At 50.9% G+C, this 20,279-nt stretch overlaps 2 pseudogenes; both read left to right on the forward strand.

Annotated features, from left to right (window-relative positions):
- The first annotated feature begins 1,499 nt into the window (after positions 1-1,499).
- LOC141474633 (feather keratin Cos2-3-like) lies at positions 1,500-7,164 on the forward strand (annotated as a pseudogene).
- A 7,823-nt stretch (positions 7,165-14,987) lies between these two features.
- On the forward strand, positions 14,988-15,897 carry LOC141474635 (feather keratin Cos2-3-like; annotated as a pseudogene).
- Positions 15,898-20,279: the final 4,382 nt, after the last annotated feature.

A 20,279-nucleotide genomic window follows, 5' to 3' on the forward strand; every position in this document is an offset into this window, starting at 1 on the left:
CAGCAGAAGTAGGGAGGCGATTGTGCCCCTGTACTCAGCACTGGTGAGGCCACACCTTGAGTATTGTGTCCAGTTTTGGGCACCTCAATACAAGAGAGATATGGAGGTGCTGGAGCGGGTGCAGAGGAGGGCAACGAAGCTGGTGAAGGGCCTGGAAAACAAATCATATGAAGAGCGGTTGAAGGAGCTGGGACTGTTTAGTATGAGGAAGAGGAGGCTGAGGGGAGACCTCATCACTCTCTACAGCTACTTGAAAGGACACTGTAGAGAGGTTGGTGCTGGTCTCTTCGCACAGGTAACTAATGACAGAACAAGAGGGAATGGCTTCAAGCTCCAACAGGGTAGGTTTAGACTGAACATTAGGAAAGAATTTTTCACAGGAAGAGTGGTCGGGCGTTGGAATAGGCTGCCCAGGGAGGTGGTTGAGTCACCATCCCTGGATGTGTTTCAGAGATGTTTAGATGTGGTGTTGGGGGATATGATATAGGGGAGAACTTTGTAGTGTAGGGTAGATGGTTGGACTCGATGATCCCAAGGGTCTCTTCCAACCTGGACGATTCTATGATTCTATGATTCTATGACTGCCAGCCATGCTGAGGAGCTCCCAATAGCGTTACACTGAATTCAACTAAGGATCCAAGTTGGAGTGAAACTGTTCTTGTTGGGGGCCTGAAATGGTCAGGAACTTTAGAGGGGCAGGAGAAGGAGGGCTCAGGAGGCAGGGGCTGCATTTTGGGGCCTCTTTCCTAGACAGATCTCCAGGGGGCTGGTGCCATCACCACTCAGCTGCACTGGGGCTCCTGCTCACCCTGGAAACCTGCTGCTCTGTGGTGCCCATGAACAGAGCTTTGGATAGTATCCGTGCCATAACCAGCACATTCCCTCCTGAGGAAGGAAACACAAGGACACAGACACACAGGCTCAGGCACACCGGCACGGAATCAGGCAGAAATTTGTGCTCCTGTGTGCATTCACAAAACCCTGGCTGCTTACAATACAGACCAGGCAAGAAGACACATAGGAATACCGTGATTCATGGACTCTCTGACTCTCCCACTGCCCTGGGAACTGGGCACTGTTAGGCAGGATGGGGTCAAAAAACTGGCAGTAGAAGGCATATATGTGGGGAAGCAACAGCAAGTGACCATTAGGGTGAGATGAGGAGGGAAGGAAAGAGAAGGACATGGCAGTTCCTTATGCACAGGAGCCCATGGGCGTCCAGCTGAGCATGGGTGGAGCATCTTCTCCATAATGACACTTCAAACAGCCCCAACAGCGTGACCCAGGCTATTGTCATTTTAAGCCACACAGTACTTGAACTGAGTCTTCTGTCTGCACTGCTGCATTCCTGCCTTAGAAACCCTGGGGTCCTTCATCTCCTTTCTCAGAAGAATCTTTGATTGTGGAATGGGCATGGCACCAACCTGGAAATGAAAAGGCAGCAGTGTTGGAAACCAAAGCACAGCCCATACCATTAGCTGCGATGGTTTGCATTCAAGATGAGCTTGTCAGAAAATTGTTACCTCTGCAAAGGGCACCTCTGGTCCTGCGGCAATGAAGGGCAGGTATAAAAGCCAGCGCAGGTCCCTGCTCTCTCATTCACTTCTCTGGCCTCCTTCTCCTTGGGAACCAGGTGAGTCTGAAGCTCTTTTTTTCTCTCTTCCAAAGTAAGATCTCTCCTTGATGGACCTCTCATCTGATATTGGCTCTCTCCTGTCCTTTGGTTTGCATCTTCTTGTCATGATAGAGGGAAGCAGGGAGAAGGTCTGCTTAGAGAGAATCTGAGATTTGGCTGATGGGGCTTTTGGTTTATGCTCTAGGAGAAACCCTCAGTGGGCCAGGCTGCTCTTTGTAGGGGGATGAAGACTGTGAGTCTCCTGCCTGAGCTTCCAGCTCCCCACTCAGTAGTGGTCTTGGCTCCTTTGTGACAGGGTAACCAGGCTGCTCCTCACCCGACCTTGTGCTCTGCTTCCTCCCTTCTTCTCTCCCAGGTGCACCTCCAGCCCCAAGACATGTCCTGCTACAACCAGTGCCTGCCCTGCCAGCCCTGTGGCCCAACCCCACTGGCCAACAGCTGCAACGAGCCCTGTGTCAGGCAGTGCCAGAACTCCACCGTCGTCATTGAGCCTCCTGCTGTGGTGGTGACCCTGCCTGGCCCCATCCTCAGCTCCTTCCCACAGAACACCGTGGTGGGATCCTCCACCTCTGCTGCTGTTGGCAGCATCCTCAGCTGCGATGGAGTGCCCATCACCTCTGGGTGCTGTGACCTCTCTGGCATTTCCAGCCGCTACTATGGCAGAAGGTCCCTCCTCTGATAAAGATGCTGGGAAAGCCCCAGGGAGACACCTCTAGGAACTCAGAACATGGTGTTAGGCATATGATGAAGATTTGGGATGTGTTTGCAGTACAGCTGAATGGCTTTGCCTTTCTCTGCCTTTTCTTTGTTTGCTTCCATTCCTCTCAACAGCAAGGTCCCACCAAGGCACACCTGGTGGGGGCCATCTGTCTCCTCTCCCTCTGCGAGGCAGGCAGACAGACATCATGCAAGAACTTCTCCACAGTCAAGGAAAGCAGAGTCTCTGTGCCACCAGGACTCCATGAACTGGCAGCTCCACATGGAGTGACTTTGTTTCCCTCTTTTGACTCATTAAAGTTCTGTTGCAATCAAGCCTGGCCTCCATGTGGTCCTTCCCTCTGTGGACACTGCCCAAGCTGCCAAAGGAAAAGGGGTGGAAGGGAGTAAGAGCACAAGGAGATCCTTTCCCGTTCACAGAGGAATGGGTGGTTGGGACATCCCGTAGTGGCTTCTCTTTTTGGAACCATCCCTTGGAGCTGAGGAAGACATCCCTGGCTGCTCTGCTGCCAGTGACCATCAGGTCATGCCTTGCTTTATATCAGGCAAAAATTGTCCAGGAAGGCAGGAGGCCCTGAGGTCTCAGCAGCCCCATGAGCTCTTGAGCAAGGCTGTTCCTCTTGCTATGGCCAGAGCTGCTCTGGGGTGTTGGGGTGAAGGCTGTGGGGCTCTGGAAGATGAGTTGCTTGCAGAATGGCAGGAGTGGTAATGAAGGGAACAGCCTTTGGGATGACCTCTCCCCTCCACCACCCAATCTAGGGGCTATGGCCTGGAGGCATCAGCAGGGTGGAGTTGTCCATGCTGCTGGACTCATCAAGGCTCAAAAGTGGAGCTGAGCATGTGTGAGCTGAGAGTGCTCAGCACAGAAATGGGACAGTGAAATGATGTATTTCTGAAGGAGATCAAATTGCTGTGATAGAGAACATGCAGGAGAACATGAAGGTCATCCAGGAAGAGGGTACTGGGTGAACTTCCCATGGGTGCTGAAGGCAGGTGCAGAGCCCTGAACTGCGTCTTTGGTCCCTGCAATGAATCTGTGCTCAGGAACTGGCTGCCATTCTTTGGGGGAGAGGACTTTTTTACATGTAAATCTCATCCCTTCTGATCGGTGGAAATGTCTCTTGGCAGCCACTACGGTCCCATATGCTATTTCCTGCATGAAAATCCAGATGTCTTGACAAAAGTGTTCAGGTGCAAGGCTGAACCTGATGGACCCAACCCGTGTCCGCCACTGAGAATGGAATTATGGCAGATGAAATCTAGCTCAGAATGACTGAGGACCAAAAGTTTCAGTCTCTCTTCCCTGGTGTCTTCCTTCCAAAGGTGCTGGAGGGCTTCCTCAGGCCAGGGGACATATCCATCTCCATCTGCATGGCCCAGCTGTACTTCTTCCAGATCCTGGGAAGTGACCGATGCTGCTACACTCCATGACCTATGGCCACTGCTTGACTATGTCCAACCCACTGCACTCTGAGGCCATCATGCACCAGGCTGTGTGTGTCTGGCAGGTGGCAGGGACAAGACTGGCCAGTTCCCTGTCTCATTCTCTGCATGCAATGCTCACCTCCCTTAGGGCCTCCTGCAGGCCCAACCACATCCTCCACTTCTTGGGTCATCCCCCAGTTCTCATCCACCAACTCGACTGACCAAAATGCGGTAATCCTTCAGTGGACGGGACCCATCCAGTGACCTGTGCCCTGGAGAGGGGGCAGCACATTGTACTGTGCTGTGGGAGTGACGGAGCACTGGCACAGGTATCCCAGGGAGTTTGCCCAGTCTCCCTCTTTAGACATTTTCAAAAACCACCTGGACATGGTCCTGGGCAACTGGCTGTGGATGGCCCTGCTTGAGCTGGGTGGGGGGAGTGGACCAGATGACTTCCAGGGGTCCCTTCCAACCTCAGCTATTTTGAGATTCTCTCATTCTGTGAGAGCAGCTGATGTGGAGCAGCTCTGGGTTGCCACCCTCTGACGGGATGGAAGGTTACCTGTACTGTCCTCTCTTTCTTTCTAGTCTTAGTGCTAATAAAGGGCATTTTCAGGAATGTTTTGAAGAGGCTGAGTGCCTTTCTTAGTGGGATCAGTCAGTGTCATTTCTGGTGTCCCAGCCTCAGGGTTTGCAGTCTGTGGGGAGTCTGGCTTGTCCCAGGCTCACCACATAGATACTGTTTCCGTTAGAGAGTTGGTGCTGGTCTCACACCCCCACATCTCTCCTAAGGACATCACTTAGGACACTTGCAGGCATCTAAGGCTGGAGGAGTTTTTTCACATGTAATGTGGGGATTCTTTGTGGCTGCAGCCATACAGATGTTCTTTAGATTTTATGTTATTCCTGACCCACAGACTTGGGACAAGAAGAGGCTCAATGTCTGGCTCTGGAGTGCTTTCTCTCTCTTTTTCTAGAGAGAAAACAGCTGACCGAAGCAGTGTCAAGCTCTTGAGGTCAATAAAGCTGATGGTGCCTGATTCATTTCCTTAACTGTAGGGTCTGAAGTGCACACGTAGAGTCATCCTGAGAGGCTGAGAGCTGGCATTGGGTGCATGAGTTGTCAGTGATGTGTGTGCATGTTCACAGTCACATATATGTTCCTCTGCTGTGCTCATGAGTGCATTTGCACACATGGGAAGGGACCTTGAAAGCCCATCCTGTCCAACCCTCCTGCCATGGACAGGGACATCTCTCACCAGATCAGGTTGCTCAGAGCCCCATCTAACCTTACCTTGAACATTTCCAGTGATGGGGCTTCCACAACATCTCTGGGATACATCTTCCAGTGTCTCACTACCCTCACTGCAAAACATTTCTTCCTTATGTCCAATCTACATCTACTCTCTTTCAGTTTAAAGCCATTGTCCCTTGTGCTGTCACTGTGGACCCTGGCAAAATGTCTTCATCCTTCTTTCTTATAAGCCCCCTATAAGTATTGCAAAGCCACAAGAAGGTTTACCCAAAGCCTTCTCCTCTTCAGGCATAACTACCCCACCTCTCTCAGCCTTTCTTTGTAGGAGAGGAATTCCAATCCTTGGATCAGATTCGTAGCCTTCCTTTGGACCTGCTCTAACACACCCTACAGACTCTTCCCACAGGCAATGCAGAGACATCAGCTCACACATGGGACTTATCCCACCCTACAGTAAATGGAAAGAATCATCTTTCTGGAGACACTGAGCCTGCAATTGTCCAGTGGTGGCCTCTGAACTCAGAACTAAGCTCACAGCAGGGCCTGCCTTACCTGGTCACATGCACATGGAGTGCTTCATCATATGATCAGAAGTGAACCCACAGAGTCTCCTACCAGAGCCTAAAAGTACCTCCATTCCACAGCTAAAGCCCATATCCATGTTGCTGGTACTCAGGGACAGACGGAAAGCAGGGAAAGGGATTTTGTTGGGGTGTATGGGATCAAGCTGTACCTCCATTCCACAGCTAAAGCCCATATCCATGTTGCTGGTACTCAGGGACAGACGGAGAGCAGGGAAAGGGATTTTGTTGGGGTGTATGGGATCAAGCTGGGTATGTTACTCTCATCATCTGCATCTCTGGCTCTCACTGAGTGCAGATCGGTCCTTCCTCAGCCTCAATGAGCTGTTTGAAAGAGGATTTGCAGAAGATGACTCTGCCAAGTCCAAGTCCTTTGCCCTGGACAGTGTAGACAGCCTCTCGTTGGATGTCTTGAGGTTTCTCAATGAACTCTAGATGCCTAGAGGTCTAGATTAGAGTCTGAGTGTGTCTTGTCTAAGCCAGCTTTTAGCGTGTCTTGAGTGACCTTTACTGGACTCTTCCAGCACGTGAGATGAGTCCTCTGCCCGCAATCAGGTGTTTTGCACCGGAAATGCTTGGGGCTTTCATTCTGTCACACAAAAGATGCCTCCACTGGGGCATGGGCTTGGCATAAAGCAGGAAATGGAAAGACACCAGTTCAGGAAGCCAAAACAGAGCCCATAGCAAGAGCCAGGATGTTTTGCATTCAAGATGAACTGTCAGCAAATAATCACCTCTGCAAGGGAAGCCTCTGTCAGCCTGGGGGCAGTTAAGGTCCACGATAAAAGCCAGCCCAGCTCCTCGCTCTCACATCCACTTCTCTTGCCTCCTGCTCCTCGGGAGTCAGGTGAGTGTGATCTCCCTTCTCCTTCTCCACTGTCTCAAAAAGGACGTCTCACTTCAGCAGACCTCTCAGCTGGCACTGGTTTTGTTCTATGCCAGATCATGGGGCTGCTTGTCACAGGAGAGGGAAGCAGGGAGAAGGTTAGACATGGAGGGAGTCTGGGACTGTGCAGAGGTGGCTTCTGGACTCAGAGGTCAGGCAGTAGCTGTATAGGAGCTGGTGATTCTTTTTAGGCTCTGTAAGGATGAGGCCAAAAAGTCCTCATATATCGCTGCACAGCCTCCAGTTTTCAGCTCTGCATTTTCTTTGGCTTCATCATGGTACAGTGACAGGAATGAATGCCTGTGTTATTCTTCTTCCCTGCCCTCTCTCTCAGGTGCACCTCTGAACCCAAGACATGTCCTGCTACGACCAGTGCCAGCCCTGCTGCCGGCCCTGCGGCCCGACCCCACTGGCCAACAGCTGCAACGAGCCCTGTGTCAGGCAGTGCCAGAACTCCACCGTCGTCATTGAGCCTCCTGCTGTGGTGGTGACCCTGCCCGGACCCATCCTCAGCTCCTTCCCTCAGAACACCGTGGTGGGATCCTCCACCTCCGCTGCTGTTGGCAGCATCCTCAGCTGTGACGGAGTCCCCATCAACTCTCCCTGCTGTGACCTCTCCTGCATCACCAGCCGCTACTGTGGCAGCAGATGTCCTCCCTGCTAAAGACACTGACAACGGCTCTGCATAAGGACCCCCTGGAACTCAGAACTTCATGCTTGCAAAGGATCAGACTTCGTGTCATTTATTTTAAGACCAGCCGACCATCTCTGATTTGGCCTATAAGGATGGACACAAAGACGCCAACCTGAGCTCTCTGAAAACACAGTCAATGGTTACCTTTCCTGTCTTCCTCTCACCTTTTTGTCTCTCTTTTCCTTCTTGTCTGGTGCTCCCCTCAAAGCCTGCTGTGAGGACACCAGAAACCAGCCTGGAGGTACCTGAAGTCTGTCTCCTTTTACTATGTAGGTCAACAGGTTCCCTGTGGGAACTCTGCCACAGCAAAAGGGGAACACATTCTCATCTGCTCCTTTCTGCTCTCCACATTGGGGGCCTCCACTTGGTGTGACCTCATTTCCCTTTTCAGACTCAATAAAAAACTGCTGCAACCCTGCCTCTGCCCTTTATGTGGTCTTTCCATCTGCACACTAACTGTGGAGGGAGAAAGCCATTACTTTGCGAGAGGAATTAAGTAGGAGCATAGAGGAACCCTTCATCACTCCTCGAGCCATTGGCGGGTGGGACACACTGCAGAGAGTCCTCTTTCAGGCACTGCCTCTTGAAGGTGAGGAAGACATCCCTAGTTATTCTACTGCCAACAACCATCAGTCCTTGCCTTGCTGAGACTCTGCTCAGAAATAACCTCTTGGCTTTGGACCACGTCATGTGAACAGGGATCCTGACAACTGTTGTCCTCCAGAAAGGAAATGTGGGCATGTGGAGTTGACTATGAGCTCCCCGGGAAGGGAGACAGATTGATTCCTGCATGGGGTAAAGACTGAGAGCACCTCTCCCCAGGCCAGGTTCTGTGGGAGTCACTGCTGAGTCAAGTGAGAGCACAGGGACAATGAATATCAGGACCAAGCCCACCTAGGCCTAATGCAACCATGCAACACCTCTTGCTTGGCCCATAGCCCAAGGTTTTATGAGAGCTCAGGCTTAGCACAGGCCTGCACCAACTCTGCATATCTGTGTGTGTGTCTGGCATGGGCTACTGTTGTCCTCCTGGCCTGGACAGGCTCCTGGGTAGTCCATGGCAATTGCTGGATGGAACCTGCACCTCTTCTTCTCTTTGAATCTGGCTTTGGTCTAAGCCCGAGCTGAAGCTCTGACCCTGGAACTGAGATCTCCTACACATCTTTGCCTACATTATGGCAATAATCAATAGATGCTTCCAGGGTAGAATTATCTGCTGCCTAAGACAGAAGTCTGAGATGGACCAGCTCTCTTGTTTTTTCTCAGCAGAGCCCTACACCAAGGAAAAATTTTTACGTGCAACTGGCTCCCTAGGACCCATGTTTCCCCAAGACCATTGAACATGGTGGTGAATATGCACCCTCAAACCAGACCGGAGAGCTCTGGCTGGCAATTTTCTTGGCACATCAGAAACACAGAGTTTTTTGACTCATGTGGTTGCCATCCAAGCAGTGCTCTCTTTCCTGAAAGATTCAAGGCCTTTTCAAATCACAGTGCAGCTGATATTGCCTTCCAGAGGAAGCAACTGCAGCATCTCCCTCTCCGTGGCCTGCCAATAGCGCTGTGTCTTTTCCCTATGTCCCTGTAACAAGAGATTGCCTTTTGAACAGATTTTAAAACGACATTCTCACAATCTAGTACAAAATGAACAGATACTGATGCATTTTATAAGACATGGAGATGGAGTTTTCCTCATGCCCACAGTTATTCAAAATATGTTTCAGAAGACCCCAACCAGTAATTTTCAACAGTATATTCCATAAATAAAACTGACAACCGAACTGCAAGGCTGAGTGTGTGCTCTTTAAGCTCAGCCCACCCCATCCCAACCCAACATAGAATCATAGAATCATAGAATAGTCCAGGCCAGAAGGGACCTCCAAAGGACATCTAGTCTGACCTCCCCGCAGCCAGCAGGGACACCCCCAACTAGACCAGGTTGCCCGGGGCCTCGTCGAGCCTCACCTTGAATATCTCCAGGGAAGGGGCCTCAACCACCTCCCTGAGCAACCACCACCCTCATGGTAAAGAACTTGTTCCTAATATCCAATCTAAATCTGCTCTTCTCCATCTTAAAGCCATTGCCCCTCGTCCTGTCACTGCAGGCCTTTGTAAACAGACTCTCCCCAGCCTTCCTGTAGGCCCCCTTCAGGTACTGGAAGGCTGGTATTAGGTCTCCCCGGAGCCTCCTCTTCTCCAGGCTGAACAACCCCAGCTCCCTCAGCCTGTCCTCGTAGCAGAGGTGTTCCAACGCCCTGATCATTTTTTTGGCCCTCCTCTGGACCCGCTCCATCAAGTCCATGCCCTTCCTATATTGAGGGCTCCAGACTCGTACACAGTACTCCAGGTGAGGTCTCACCAGAGCAAAGTGGCAGAATCACCTCTCTGGATCTGCTAGCAACGCATCTTTTGATGCAGCCCAAGATGTGATTGGCCTTCTGGGCTGCAAGTGCACACTGTTTTTGAATGGACACAACAGACAACAAAGTGTAAAGATTGTATGAATATAAAACCTCCATGGCAAGGCGAGTTGGACTAGATGACCTTTCCAAGTAAAACCATTCTATAATTCCCTGGCTTCATGAATTTTTTTTTTCCAACAGCAAAATTTACAGGGTGTGCCACTGGGTTTGAGGTTTCTTCCTCCTGTTATGTGGTGTGTGTGACTTCTCAGCCAGCATCAGTCAATTTTGGTTGTTACCAGAAACCTCTAGGATTGTGTATGATCCATGACAGAAGACGGGACATTCACTGCAGCCATGGCTTTCGTAAAAACATTCCAGCCTTTAGGTCTTCTCAGATGGGCCACAAGTCTGAAGGACACACTGGACAAAATCAAGCAGGTGAGACCCCTTAATGACATCTCTTTTGTACACAAAACTCCCCTGGTTTTCCCAAGAAGAAATATGCTTGTGCTGCCCTAGTTCACCAAGGAGCACGTGCACATTCTTCCAATACTGTGGATGCGTAATATCTGGCACTTTCTGACCAACAGGGTTGGAGTCCTCAGGAGTCTCCAGGGGCTTTTCCCACCTCTGTCTTGTTTTCTTCTGGAAAAGCAGGAGTTATTTTCCCCCTTTTCTGATAACTCTATTACTTGTGAGAGAAGTACTTTTGAAGACTGTCTGTATACACCTAAGCTTTCTCCTAGGCCACCAGACCCAGTGTCAGGAGAATGTCCCTCATTTCAGCATCTTAAGAGAGGACAGTATCAGTTCTCATGTCTCCCCTGGGTAATTACAGCACCCGTAGTTGCTAATTTTCAGGCACCAGATGCTCTTTTTTTTTCCACACAGCCCATCCCTGTTTCACCAAAAGCTTTGTAATGAGCAGAAGAGCAAAAATTTAAAATTGGATAAAAGGATCTTTCCAGAGCAATTCCTGATACAGCAGATGCCACAATCTGTAACACCACAGAATATTCTTACGCAACACAGACAGCAAGTGGTAGGCATTTGGCAGACGGCAAGCAGTTGCAAGTAAAAAAAGTTAGAGCATGTTATTGAGGGTATTGTCCAAATGCCTCTTAAACACTGACAGGCATGGGGCATCGACCACCATTGACCAAAGAGGTTTTGACCACATTTTCTGTAAAGAAATATTTCCTAATGACATGGTTGACCCTCCCCTGATGCAGATTTGAATCATTCCCACGTGTCCTATCCCTGGATCCCAGGGAGAAGAGATCAGCACCTCCCTCTCCACTTCCCCTCTTCAGGAAGCTGTAGAGAGCCATGAGGTCACCCTTCAGAGACCTTTTCTCCAAACCAGACAAGCCCAAAGTCTTTGGCCACTCCTCATAGGACACTCCTTCCAGCCCTTTCCCAGGCTTTGTTGCCCTCCTCTGGATGGAGTCAAGTACCTTCACTTCCTTCTGAAATTGTGGAGCCCAGAACTACACACAGAACTCAAGGGGAGGCCACCCCAACACTAAATACAGTGGGATAATCTCCTCTCCTCACCGGCTGGTTGGACTGTGTTAATGCCCTCCAGGATGTGCTTTGCCCTCTGGCTGCCAGCGCACACGCCTGACTCCTGCTGAGCCTGCTGTCAACCAGCACCCCCAGATCCCTTTCTGCAGGGCTGCTCCTACCACTCCTCTCCCAGTTTAGACTTGTGTCTGGTGTTACTCCATCCCACGTACAGAATCTGTCATTTGGATTTGTATAATTTCATGCCATTAATGATTGCCCAATGCTTCAATTTATCTACAACCCTCTGCAAGGCCTCCTGTCCCTCCAGAGAGTCAATGGTACCTCCCAGTTTGGTATCAGCAGCAAAATGTCTCCTGGTACATTCAACTCCTGCATCCACATCACTGACAAAATCATTGAACAGAACTGGCCCTAGAATTGGACACTGAGGAACACCGGGGTTGCTAGTCTTTACTTTGATGTAGCCTCATTCACTACAACCTTTTGAGCCCTGCCCTTCAGCCAGTTCCTCACCCAGCACACTATGTACCTGCTTATCCCACAGCTGCATAACTTCTCCAGAAGGATGCTGTGAGGAACACTATCAAAAGCTTTACTAAGATCCAGAAAAATTCCATGCAGCACCTTCCCTTCATGCACTGGGTGGGTTGTCTTACCATAGAAGGATAGTAAATTAGTTCGACAGGACTTTCCCTTTGTGAACCCATGTTGACTGTGCCTGATTGCATTGTTTGTTAAACACCATTCAATAGCACCCACTATGACCTTCTCCATAATTTTTTCCATGGACTGAGGTCAGACTGACAGGTCTGTAGTTTCCTGGGTCCTGCTTCATGCCCTTCTTGTAAGTTGGCCTAACATTGTCTGGCTTCCAGTCATCAGGGACCTCCCCAGATTCCTAAGACCTTTGGTAGGTCATTTAGGACGTTCCTTCTACAACATCTGCCAGTTCCTTCAGTTCTCTGGCATGAATCCCATCTGTCGTCGTGGATGCATGAACAACCAGATGATACAACTGGTCCCTTACAAATGGGAAGTCACTGTTCCTGCACTCGGGGCTCTCCAACTCAGTGCACTGGGCAGCCCAAGGTTTATCAGTATTATTAAAAATGGAGGCAAAAAATGTATTGGATGCCTCAAGTTTTCCTTCATCTGTATTACTCGGGTGACCACCTTCAACAAGTATTGGCCCAATGTTTTCTTGACACCTCCTCTTGCTATCAGTGCACCTAAAAAAGCCTTTCTTGTTGTTTGACACACGACGGGCCACTTTCAACTCTAACTGAGCTTTTGCCTTTCCTGCCTTCTCTCTCCATATGTGAACCACAACTCTGTACCTTCCCTGCGAAGCCTGACCTCCCTTCCACAGATTGTACAAGTTCTTTTTTCCATGGGGTCTTCTGCCCTGCTTGCTTAACTTGAGACACAATGGAATTGCCTGCTCCTGTGCTTTTGAAAGGCGGTTCTTAAAAACCGCATACCACTTGTAGACTCCTGAAAGCAGATTCGCAGGGGACAATCCTGGGGGTGGGTGATGTGCCAACCGAGAGCTTGTGGGTAAGCCTTAAAGAGAAGAGAGATAAAGAGGACATTGCAGTGGGTATCCCCTATAGGCTGCCTGACAACAAAGAACCAGCAGATGAACTCTCCACAGGCAGATAGGAGCAGTCTCACATTCACAGTCCCTGGTTCTCATTGGGAACTTCGACCATGTGAATATCTTCTGGAGGGACAGCACAGCAGGACATGAGCAAGCCAGGAGGCTCCTGGAGTGCGTGGATGACAACTTCATCACCCAAGTGATAGAGGATCCAACAAGGACAAATGTTCTGCTTGACCTCAGACATACCAAGAAGGGAGGGCTTGTCACGGATGTGAAGGTCAAAGGCAGCCTTGGCTGCAGTGACAATGAAATGGTGTATTCCAAGGGGAGGGAGAAGGGTAAATAGCAACCTGGGCCTTTAGGACAGCAGGCTTTGTTGTCTTTAATGACCTGCTTGGAGAATTTCTGTGGGAGAAAGGCCTGGAGGCAACAGAGGCCCAAGACATCTAGTTAATATTCAAGGACCACCTCCTGGAAGCCCAAGAGCAGTCCATCCCAATGAGCAGAAAGTCAGGAAAGCATCCCAGGAGGCCTGCCTGGGCAAACAAGGAGCTCCTGGCCAAATCAAAACAGAAGAACGAAGCAAGCACAGATAACCTGGCAGGAATTCAGGGACATTGTCCAAGCATGCAGAGATGTGGTTAGGAAAGCCAAAGCCCAGCTAGAAGTGACTCTGAAAACGTCTGTCAAAGGCATCAAGAAGGTCTTCTCTAAGGACAGAGGTGACAAAAGGAAGGCTGGGGATATGTGGTCCCACTGATGAAGGAATGGGCCTTCTCTGATGCCGCGCAGGCTGGCAACACAGGACATGGAAAGGCTGAGGGGCTGAACACCTTCTTGGCCTCAGTCTTTACAAGCAAGGCCAATATTGAGGAATCCTATGTGCTTGAGACCAGGAACAAGGAGATATATTGTTGGAAGAGGACAAGTTCAGGGAATACTTAAGCAAATTGGAGGCCTCCCTCAAAATTTGTACATCTTGTAGACAATGGTAACAGTCAGGTTTTTTGGAAGTCAAAAATCTTCTCCTGATAATCATAGAATCATAGAGTCACGGAATGGTTGGAAGGGACCTTAAAAATCATCAAGTTCCAAGCCCCCTGCCATGGGCAGGGACACCTCCCACTAGACCAGGTTGCTCAAAGCCCCATCCAGTCAGGCTTTAAACACTTCCAGGGATAGGCCATCCACAACTTCCCTGTTCCAATGCCTCACCACCCTCACAGTAAAGAATTTCTTTCTGGTATCCAATCTAAATCTCCCCTCTTCCAATTTAAAATCATTACCCCTTGTCCCGTCACTACAATTCCTGACAAAGGGTCCATCCCCATCTCGCTCACCTATCCCTCTGTGGATGCTTCTCATCCACAAGCACTCCCAAGTCTTTCTCCTCAGGGCTGCTCTCCAGCCATTCTCTGCCCAACCTTTATTTGTGCCTGGGATTGCCACACACAAGGACCCTACACTTGGCTTGGTTAACTTCATGTGATTGCAGGACCCCACCTCTCAAACCTGTCCAGGTCCCTCTGGATGGCATGGCTTCCCACCAGCATGTCGACCGCGCCACCGAGCTTGGAGTTTTCAGCACAAGAGGGTGCGTCAGAGGGTGCACTCTAACGCACTGTCTATGTCTCCAAGAAAGGAGACATGTGTGCCAGGCCAAGAATTGATTTTTTTCTTCAAGCCTGATGCTCTCCACCCATAATATCCTGGTGGTGGCAGAGGGCCCATATACATTTAACTTTTTAGCAGCATTGAAATAATGGGGGAAATAGATTTTGCAGCCCTCAATACCCAAGGCTTGGGGAAGGCTGATTAGTTTCCTGGGTAAAAGATTAAAAGAGTCCATGAAACCCAGCAGAGCAGCCCACCTGCACCCTACAAGTGACCACTGGAGTGAGTTGGGAGAGAAAGAAAAGGCATGGCCTCACACAGGGAAGCCCTTGGGTGACCAGCCAAAAATTCCAGTGTTGGGAGCAGGTGGGACCCTTCCTGTCACTGCAGCCATGGGAAACCCACCAGTGTGCCCCAGGCCAACATCACTTGCCTGTCCTGCACCCATCCAGCACCTGAGCTGAGGCTTCAGCAGGCACTGACACATTCCTGCCCCAGAAATCATGGGGTCTCTCAGTCCCAGCACTCAGAAGAAGCCTCCGTGAGGGAAGATGGACAGCATAAGCCAGGAAATGAGAAGGCAGCATTGGGGAAAACAACCACCCAGCCCATGTCATTAGCTGGGATGTTTTCTGCTCCTCATGAGCAGCTTAGAAAATTGCCACTTCTGTAGAAGCTTCCTCTGGGCCTGCGGCAGGTCAGGGCCACCATAAAAGCCAGCCCAACTCCTCGCTCTCTCATCCACTTCTCTCTCCTCCTTCTCCTTGAGAGCCAGGTGAGTCTGAAGCCCTTTCCCCATGTTGTTTTCTGCTCATGCAGATGTGTACTCCTCCATCCTGTGGTGGGCTGTGGTGTTGCTTGCCACGAGAGGGGGAAGAATGGTGAAGGTCTGACTCAGAGAGTGTCTGGGACTTGGCTGAGAGAGCTCTTCTGTTAAGAGATAGGCAGAAGCCTCCTTGGGCCTGGAGACACTTTTTGTTACCTAGCAAAGAGGATCTGGATCTTGTCTGAGGCTGTCCATCACTGAAAAGACTGGCAGCAGCCTGGTTGGGCCTGGGTGATCCTTACAGAACTGTGTCTGGAAATCCTTTTTGCCCCATTACACAGTTTCTGACTTCTGGCTCAGCAGGTGCTTTTGACATGCTTGTGGTGGCGGGACAGACTCCTGGTAGACTGCTCCTCATGTGTGCCTGTGCTCTACTGCCTCTCTGCCCTCTCTCCCAGGTGCACTTCCAGCCCAGAGACATGTCCTGCTATGACCAATGCCAGCCCTGCCAGCCCTGTGGCCCAACCCCACTGGCCAACAGCTGCAACGAGCCCTGTGTCAGGCAGTGCCAGAACTCCACCATCGTCATCCAGCCTTCCCCCGTGGTGGTGGCCCTGCCCGGACCCATCCTCAGCTCCTTCCCTCAGAACACTCTGGTGGGATCCTCCACTTCTGCTGCTGTAGGCAGCATCCTCAGCTGCGATGGAGTGCCCATCACCTCTGGGTGCTGTGACCTCTCTGGCATTTCCAGCCGCTACTATGGCAGAAGGTGCCTCCCTTGCTAAATCCATTGGTGACAGCCCTGACAAGGACCTCCAGGAACCTGGTGCTTGACTGAAGACAGAGCTCCTGGCCATCGATTTCAGAGAGGCTGAGCATCCAGTGCTGCCCTTCCAAAGGAGACCTGCTGGGATTCTCTGAAAACATGGACAAAATCTAACTTCCCTGCCTGATTCTCTCTTCCATCTCTTTCTTGTCTTCTGTTCTTCTGGGCCGTAAGACCCGCAAAGCCCATGTGGGACATCTGCTGGCACCTCTCCCTCTGTGCGATAGGCCTATGGGATCTCAACTGTGGCCATTGGGTACAGACTTCTGGCAGCTGCTGGTCCTCTCTCTGGCCGCCTCCTCTACAAGTGAACTTGTTTCCCACTTCAGTCTCATTAAAGTTTTCTGCATCCTCACCTCTGCCTCCATGTAATCCTTTTCTTGGTGGACACTGTCTCATATTACCAAGGAAGAATGGCATTGCCTTGGGTGGTGGGGGATAAGGTGGTGGCACAAGCAAAAGAGGAAGGGGAGGGTGGGACATAGGGCAATGGGTCTCTTCCAGTCACTGTCTCTTGGAGCTGAGGAAGATGTTACTGAGCTCCTGCACAGCCAGTGGGTATCAGGCCCTGTATTCCAGCATCTCTGCTCACATATCATCCCCTGGCATCAGAGCATGTTCTCCAACAGGGACATTGACCACTGCTTTCCCTTAGAGAGAAGCCCAGTGCTGCTGGAGGCTCTGAGGGGTCAGCAGCTCAAAATCTTGTGCAGAAGGGAATTCATCCTGCTCTGGATAGCCTTGTGCTTGGGAAAGAACCTCAGTCAGAAGTTGGCCCCAAAGGATGCAGAAGTGATGAGAAAGCCTTTAATACACCTCCCAAACTTCTCCTCCTCATCCTCCCACTTGTCGTTAAAATGAGGAAGCTTGGCACCCAAGAGCAAGGATAGTAAGGGCGGGTCTCCTCTTCACCCTCTACCCAAAAAGAGTTCCCTGCATAGCCCAGCAGTTACACAGATGTGCAAGGCTAAGAAGACTCAAAGGTTGATGTTGAAACCAACCTGGCCAGTCGACACCTGAGGGCACTCATGTCTCACACAACCCCAGCTCCCATCAGACAGGGTGTCCCACTGACATGAGAGTCTTTCATCACCTTCTCTCTCTTCTCAGGCCACTGACAGTGTCCTCTCCTGGAAGAGGATCTTGTCCTGCAGATCCCTGGGTGTAGAGGGGAAGCAGCGCTGCCAGGAGACACCTGAGGGCTCCATTTCCCCCACCCTCAGCCTTGCACAGACACATCACCTCCCTCCCCTGCGTTCTTGCACAGACAAGGAAGCTCCCTGCACTGGGGTGCCATGCACAGCAGAGAAGTACAAGGCACTGTCAGAGACCTCGACTCCCTCCAGCTGCAGGAGGCTGTATTTCCCCGTGGTGTTCAGCTCGGTGGTGAAACGGCCACTGTGCTTGGGGCCAGCTCCAGCCTGATAGGAGACCAGCTGGGGGGCTTGGCCTTTCCTCTGCTGGTACCAAAGCAAGCCTTCAAAGTTTAAGGATGTGTAGGTGCAGGTTGTCTGAAAGGTGCCTCTCTGTTTCACTGTGACTTACTTGTCCTTCTTGCTGGGTGACAGTGGTCTGTCCCATGGTGCCTGGAAGAAATCAAGGGTCACTGACTGAGCAGGGCAAGGCTCTGAGATGTAAAACAAGGGCAGAGGGAAAATGTCAGAGGAGAAGACTCCCTGTGCCTTTCTCTGCAGCAAGAGCCCCAAAAATGGGGGCAGCAAGGCAGTGAGCATCTTTGGGCAGGAGGCCTGAGACCTCAGCTCAGCTTGGATCCCACAGCACAATAATGCCAATTACCTCCCACAGGGATACCCCCAGAGGAGAGCTCTGCTTTTATCCAGGTGTTTGGTCTCTGCTCTCCTGCTGCCTGGAGTCACCAGGGAACAGCCTGTAGCGTCTGACCCTCCGGTGATGGCCCCAGGACACCTCCAGAGAGCTGAGAGATCAAGGGAACTCCAGTGAGAAGTTTCATCGTGCTGCCCCTTCCCTGACTTCTCAGGAGGTTTCAAGGTCAAGGAAGGGAGTGAAAAGGAAGCCCAGGCACTGTGGATTTGCAGGAGGAATGGATGGTCTGGGCAAGCTGCAAGACATGTACCAGCCAGGAGAGAGACTGGGAGACCCTAAGAGTGTGAGTGGGATGAAAGAGCTCTCATGACCAACTTGCAAAATCCCCTGTGCATCAGAAAATGCGTACTGCCGAGATAGAAAAGAGCTTCTGCAATGACATGTCTGTGAAACCCTGGGCCCAGACAGATCAGGAGAGAGAGGCAGCGAGAGGTGGATGGTTGGCAAGAGAAAAGGAAGGCAAGGGGTCCATGATGGACAGGAGAGGGGCTGTTTCTTCTTGGTCTCATCTTTCCTTTTCCATCAGTAGAAGTATATTGAGATAGCAGGTAAAACCACATTTGTGATCTGATGTTCCCAACTCCTGCCCATAATTCAAGAGCAGCTCCTGCAGAGATCTGATGAGGGGGTGAGGGTCTCCTGGGAAGAAGAGGAATCCTGCCACCAGTCAAAGCCAATGCTTACCCAGTGGTTGCCTCAGGAAGGCAGCGAGGATGAGATACCCGAGGTGCATGCTGAGACCAATTGTCCTGCGTCTGTGAGAGAGACTCAGAAAACCCACACCTCCCCACCAAGAGCCCCGACAGAGCAGAGCTGCCGGAAATGACTCTGCAGGGGGAGCAAAGAATGAAATGGGGAGGAGAAATTGCTTGTTCTGGCACATCTCAAATGCCTGTGCTGTCGTCTTCTTTCTTCATGTTGCTCCTGCATCCAACACCTTCTGCCTTTCCAAAGTAAGGGCTTCAAGGGGGACAGGCCTGCACCTGAGGACCCACCTCTCTGACAAATCTCCCTGTGCAACACCTTGGGAGTCTCTCCTTCCCTGAGGCCTCTGTCTTCCCTCTCTCCATCCTCAAGCCCTTGGCTGGGTTGGCCTCTCCTGGCTCCTGCACAGTGTCTAGTCCCAAGCTCCTGTCAGCACACCCAGGCCTGTATCTTTCACAAACACAACGGTCAACATCCAAAAACCTGTAGTCACCCACTCCCGTAGTCACCCGTCGAGGCACCGGGGAATGTCTTCTGTTCTAAAGAATCTATCTCAAGAACCAATAAATCATGTTTCCTGCCATGCTTCCTAACGCATCTCATAAATCAGCTTCTGAAAAACTCATTGGGGAAAAAACACAATCAAACCTAAACAAACACTCCTCCCACTGGGCTATAGCCCTTCCATTTTCAGTTGCCTCAGCACAGGTAGGATCTGCATTTGTCCTTTCCTTATTTTTAGCATTTAACAAACCAACCAACCCAACTATCTTTACTCTTTCCATAGCATAATTCACGTTGGACTGGACCTGTGCAGGTCACCTACTCCAAGTTCTTGGTGGCCAACAAGAGAAGCAGCTGATTTAGCCTAAGCAATGCTGCAGCTGCTTTTGGAGAAGATTTCTAACGAAGCCATCTGGCTGGCACCTTGCTGCCTGGTGCTGCACTTGCAGAGCACAGCTGGGAGCTGGACTCTTCCAAGGGAGGCAGGTCACAGCTGGGGGAACGTGAGTGGGAGTCTTCTAGGCCAGGTGAGGCCTGATCACCTCAGCAGAGCAGCTTTGTTATTTTGAATAAGCCAGGTTAACTGGCAGATGTCAGGGCTTGGCTCAGGCAGCTGAAATCTGCTCCTGAGGCCACCTGATAATTAATTGTAGTTGGTCTTTTGAAGAGAAGGTATTTATCTGAAGGCAGCTTCATCAGGCCACCTTCCTCTCTGGTGTCCCAGCCCCAGCATTGGCAGCTGCAGGCCATGGGTCTCACCCCCTACACACAACCCTTTGCTGCCACATGAGCATGTCAGGATGGCACCTCTCCCTGTATTGAAGCTGGAACTGGTCCCAGACCTCCACAACTGCCCTACGGGGATCACCAGGGATGGGCTGGTTCTTGTCAGACTCTGGGACTATTTTGACTTGTAAAGTGAGAACCCCTGGAGCTGCAGTGATCGGGATGGTCTCCAGCTTTGACTTTGTCTCTCACACATGGACTTGCCTGAAGTTGCCAGGGCACAGGGGCAGAGAGCTGCCGGTGGAGTCCTGGTTCTCAGAGTGTGGGGAGAGGCTGGGCTTCCTCCTGTGCATCTGCCTCTGTCTGTGCCTGAGGGCACATTTGTGCCTCTGTGTTTGCATTTGTGTAGGCATTTGCAAATGCACATGTGAGAGTGAGTGTCTGCCTGTTTGTGTGTCTGAACAAGGGCACTTCTGTGTTTGTCTGTGCTCATGTTGGTGTCCATGCATGTTTTAGGGGTGAGCAAGTGAGTGTGTGTCTTGTCATTGTGTGTTAATATAT

Source organism: Numenius arquata, chromosome 23, assembly GCF_964106895.1.
Source record: "Numenius arquata chromosome 23, bNumArq3.hap1.1, whole genome shotgun sequence".
Lineage (NCBI taxonomy): Eukaryota > Metazoa > Chordata > Aves > Charadriiformes > Scolopacidae > Numenius > Numenius arquata.